The following is a 6,055-nucleotide window of genomic DNA, read 5'->3' on the forward strand; positions in this document are numbered from 1 at the left end:
CCAAAGAAAATATCTGATTTGCAAGGCTGGATAAAAAGGAATTTCATCACTTTGACTGAAGTGAATACTAATGATATTAAACCAAAATATAATTTAAAGCAGACATGCTTTAAATTCTGAGTGCTCAAAAACACAAACATAGCATCCAATTTTATAAAGAATCATCTCACTTATCAGGTTTATTTTGAATTTCTAGCCACTGCTACTTCAGAAATTGCTGTTGGTATAAGCCTGGTTTTCCTTCAGCCTTCAAACTATTACAGTAATTTACCTAAGACAACAATATTCTATTTTTCTTTTCACTTCCAAAAAGTAGAGGTGCAAACAATGACGTGAAGCATATATGTCTAAATTGGTATTCCCTTACTTAAAAATAATCACATAACAAATTGGAAAGGTGATTAAGTATGATATTTATTATGATTATTTACATGCCTGCAATAATAGACAAAACTATAAAAAACCATATAGAAATGAGGCCACAGCAAGCTACATGTAATACATAATTTCCTATTTACCTTACACTCTCAGCTGTAAACAAATCTACCAGACTAAATCAAGCACTACCTAAAAACAATCAAACATTACTGAGTTCAGTCAGCATTAGTACATGTAGTAGAAAATACACAGTTCTAAGTAAGGAGGGTTTTGTTACACAGTGATAGACATACACAATAAATTCTGCCTAAAGATATTTCGGTAAGACTGCCAAAAACTCGGGGTTTCCCTGGTGGCACAGTGGTTAAGAATCCGCCTGCCAACGCAGGGGACACAGGTTTGATTCCTGGTCCGGAAGATCCCACATGCTGCGAAGCAACTAAGTCCGTGCACCACAACTACTGAGACCGCACTCTAGAGCCCGCGAGCCACAACTACTGAGCACGCACACCACAACAACTGAAGCCTGTGTGCCCTGGAGCCTGCGTGCCTCAACTACTGAGCCCACACGCCTAGAGCCCAGGATCCGCAACAAGGGAAGCCACCACAAAGAGACGCCCTAGTACCACAACGAGGAGTAGACCCCACTCGCTGCAACTGGAGAAAGCCCACGCACAGCAATGAAGACCCAATGCGGCCAAAAATAAATTTAAATAAATAAATAAATAAAATAAAGAATTCTTACAAATAATAAAAAACAATTTTAAAAAGAGACTGCCAGGGCTTCCCTGGTGGCGCAGTGGTTGAGAATCCGCCTGCTGATGCAGGAGACACAGGTTCATGCCCCGGTCCGGGAAGATCCCGCATGCCGCGGAGCAGCTGGGCCCGTGAGCCATGTCCGCTGAGCCTGCGCGTCTGGAGCCTATGCTGCGCAACGGGAGAGGCCACAGCTGTGAGAGGCCCACGTATCGCAAAAAAAAAAAAAAAAAAAAAAAAAAAGACTGCCAAAAACTCTGTTATGTACCTAAATAAATGCCTCTTCCATCTAAAATGATATAAAAACTAAAATAATTTTAACTCATTGAAAAAAATTTAGTTTAAAATGCTAATGAATGCAGTACCTGGGTTTTGTTTTCCTGCAGTTTGTATTCTTTAAAGAATGGTTGCGGGGGAGGTGGGAATGGGGATGGATTCCACATAAGGGCTACTGTTACATAAATAATTAAAATACCTAATTCTTGACAGTACAGTTCTAAGCACATTTTTACCTTCAAAACTCAACCGAGGGGCTTCTCTGGTGGTGCAGTGGTTGGGAGTCCGCCTGCCGACGCAGGGGACACGGGCTCGTGCCCGGGTCCGGGAAGATCCCACAAGCCGCGGAGCGGCTGGGCCCGTGAGCCATGGCCGCTGAGCCTGCGCGTCTGGAGCCTGTGCTCCGCAACGGGAGAGGCCACAGCTGTGAGAGGCCCGCGTATCGCAAAAAAAAAAAAAAGAAAGAAAGGCTGCTGCAGAGAGGTCCCTCTCTAGAAACTGTCTTCTGTAGCACTTTCAGGGGTACCCAGGCCCCACCTCGCTGGGGCTAAGGCGAGCTTCTTACTAACCAAACGGTTGGATCCTCCTCTCTGAGTGAACCCAGGCCCAAATTGCATCATGGCCCATAACCAGTGCTCAGATCACATGAGGGCCCGGCCCACCCCTTCCTACCTAGTCCCATACTTACCACAGGGCCAGCTGCTCCGTCCTCCGCTTCCCCAGAGAACCTTTAACGTCAACTGTGCGGCGGCTCGGCCAAAGCGTGCGCCCCAAGTTCAAGTCTGGCTGCCCGGCGGCTGCAGCGCCTGGTAAGGCCGCACTGAAACGCCGGGCCTGCATGTGCTTCTGGTGGACGCCAGCAAGTGGTAGGCGGGGCTCCATCGGCACTGCTGATTGGCTCCCAAATCCCACGGAATCGCAATTCTCGCAGGGGCCTAAAGCTTTGCGCTGCCGAGCCGTCAGTGACTGAGTGTAAATGTGACAGAGTAAGGGTCCGGCTTTGTTTGTTTCACTTTTACCTAACTGAAGAGTTAAATTATCTATGTATATTCACAATATGTACCAGCTCTTGCTTGAAGTAGGAATCCAACGTTTTATGAATGGTCCGTTAGTATTTGATTGCGGGAGTCAAATCACGTCAATAAATGAATAAGGCAACTACTTATTCTGTGGGCGAGACACGGTGCCAAGCAACTCGTAAGGACAAACACTGACCTGAAGCGCCAATTTTCTATGAGTTATAATCCAGCTGGGGCAAGATTTAAGTACATTAAAAGTTAAATCATTATAAATGAGCTACATAAAAAGTGCAATAATACAAGAACAGACAGCGAGGTTGCAAGCTGCTCGTTAATCGCCAAAAGAGCAGAATAGAGTATGAATAGAAACAGAGAGAGAATGAGCGAGGGAGGAAGATATAAAGGAGAGGACTGGGAAAGCTATAAGAAGACGAGGGTATTGAAGGCAGAAACGTAAGAAAGTCAAAGTGTTTAGGAAAACGTGAGAAGGAAAAGTAGTTTACCTGTGGTTACATAATTAATTCAGTGAGATGTGAGTGGTAAGGCTGTAGCAGAGAAATAGGAATATTAAAATAATTTATTAAATTTTGTGTAATAGGTAAGTGTGAGATTTACCCATATTCTTGTTCTCTGGAGCTCTGTCCAATACAACTTTCTGCCATGATGGAAATATTCAGCGTGGACACTGTCTACTAGCCGCAAGTAACTTTGAGCCCTTGAGGTGTGACTAATGCGACTGATTTTTTTTTTACTTTAATTAATTTTAATAGCCACAATTACCAGATGGTTGAATGAAACTACTCCAAGTGATACCTATGTGTTCTGTCCTGTGAGCTACATATTTAAAAGATGTATTTCATCAAATTGAATCAAAAGGGGGGAAAAATCTGGTGTTAAATATTATTCTCAAACTCAAACAAAGCATGCAAACTCAAGAAATAAAAGGAGACTATTATTTATTGAGTAGCTACCACAAGCCAGGCTAGGTGCTTGCATATATTATCAGTAGCCAGTAGCCTTACAGGATGGGAAAAAAATGGATACTCTGAACCCTATTCCTACAGAACAATCTCAAAGTTACTAATTGATCACCAACAAATATCAGTGGTAAAATCTAGTAAAAATTTGCAAGTAAGGCAAAACATTTTTACTTAAATATAATGTATGATAACTAATCTCAATAACCAATAAGCTTCATTGTAAATAGATCATAGTTTGGAGAAATTTTGGAAAACGATGACAAGAATTTACTATTTTATCTTTGCATTTCAAAAATAAGTTACAATATAATCTCTCATTTTTAAAAAAAATTAGTAAGAACTTCAGAAGAAAAAATTTGAAGAGAAATCTGAATTTCATGTGAAATTCAGTGTCTATCATTCTAATGTGTTTATTATTCTAATAATTGTGCATTATAGGCTATGTGTTTTATTTAATTTAATCTGCAAAGGCCCAGCATATCTTTTCTCTAATATAAGACAAATTAATAATCATCCTTTCAAATCTCAGAATTTTCAGCTGTTTTAGTTACATGTGATTCATGTTCAAATGTGATTTTATATGATTTGAAACATGACAAATCTGTCATTATTGAGTGATGAAAATGTTCTACAATTGTGGTGATGGTTGCACAACTCTGTGAATACTAAAAACCATTTAAATGAACACTTTAAATGGGTGAATTGTGTGATATTTGAATTATATCTCAATAAATCTGTTTAAAATAAATAGACAAGTCAAAGAAAGATATATTTACTATAATTTAGTAACTTATAAGTAAATTTCTTATTTTCATTGAATATGTGGTATTTCACATGATTAAATGGTAAAGAAATTTTGCTTTCTCAGCATTACCCAATATTTCTGATTCTGGTTTTGTTTTATCCAATCTTTTATCCCTTCTAAAATAAAATTAACTGCTCTAAAATTTTCAGTATACCAATCAGTAATCTTGTTCTACTAATAGAAATTTCCCAGTAAGTGCAGTTTAAGAAAATTATACATTTTCCACTAGATGGCACTGGTGGAAAATAGTATTGCTAGAATCCACACTTTCATCACATCAATAAAATTATTACATTACCACATTGTTTTCATTCACTTTGATTGGTCTGGGTAAGATAAAGAGAAGTGGAAAGTTAAGATAAGATACTTCCTTAACTTGCTAAGCTCCAGGGTAAACAGAGCCCTCATTTTACAGATGTGGACCGTAATACAAGGAGAAATTGTCACAATTTTGTGCTAAAGCCTGAGTGGGAACCCAGAATCCCTAACTTTCGGTTGCCATCATACAACTGTACAATATCAAGAGTGGGGGAGTGGACACCATAGTGAAATGGAATAAGAAAATCTCCATCGTGCATTGTACGCATATTATCTTATTTGATCACTAAGCTATTAGCTCCATATATATTATCTCAAATAATCCTAACTAGACAAGCCCAATCTATTAACTTCATGAGGCAAGGAGAGTGATCATTTTGTTTAAGACATATCACTTGGGTATTGCACAGTTCCCAACACATAGTAGACAGTCAAAAACATTTCTGGCTTAATAGAATGGATGAATTAATTAAGCTTGACAACTATGCTATTTAGTAGGTAATATTATTTCTACTTTACAGTTGAGGAAACTGAAGCTGGAAGCATGAGGTAATTTGTCCAAGCTCACACAATTCAGTGACAAAAGCATTTAACACAATCTGATATTACTTTACATTATATATTTTCAGGTAAGAATTCCACAATAGAAAAAAAGCTCTCTTAGGGCAGGCATCATGTCCTTCCATTTCTGCATTGTATGTCTATCTCCTTGCACAGAGCCTGGCTTACGGTTGGCACCCAATGAACAGTATTTACCTATTTTCATTCATAGTAACCCTGGACTTGAACATTTAAGAAGCTCTGCTCCTGAACCATTTTCTGGTTTGTTCCTTTCAGTTCATTCCAGTGCCACTGCCTTGTTTCTGGATTTCTGCCAGTTTTATGCTGACCTCTCCTCAAGGCCCATTAACAACAAGCCTTAGAAGTCAGTACAGATTTCCCACTTTGCTTGCACCTTAGGATTTCTCCTAGTTCCACAGCTGAGCGCTGCATTCTTTCTGCCCTTAAACCTCCCACGGTTGCTTCTGGGAGTTGAGTAGATCAGAAGATGGAGTTGTTTCTGGTTTGGGCTCTGTTGTTTGTTTTTCTATTACCTTTTGCTACTCCATGGGCCCCAATTCCTCATCTCAGTTTTCTCAACAATGAGGCTGGAGTTGGATGATCAGCTCTAAGGCTGAACGTTTTAACTCAGTCCTATAGAGCTGTTCTAGTGAGCTTACGACCAAGGTGGCAAGGTTGGGGGAAGACACCATGGGCTTTGGGAGTGGGGCAGAGCCAGCGACGGGAAAGCCCGCGCACCAGAGACTTATAGCAACAGGGAACCAGGATCACACACCTGGTGCGTGGGCCTTGGCTCCGCGGGATTGGCGCCGTAGACTGCGTCAGGCTCCCCCGGGCCGCTAGGGGCGCAGCAGCTCCCCGACCCCAAAGCCGGCACCCTGCGTGGTCGGCCTGCGCCGGGCCCCAGACCCTTCCGTCTTCCGGAAGCGGACGCGAGGCTGGCTGCGACTGGGTGGGCAGCT

Source organism: Leucopleurus acutus (genome assembly GCF_964270905.1).
Source record: "Leucopleurus acutus genome assembly, chromosome: 6".
Taxonomy (NCBI): domain Eukaryota; kingdom Metazoa; phylum Chordata; class Mammalia; order Artiodactyla; family Delphinidae; genus Leucopleurus; species Leucopleurus acutus.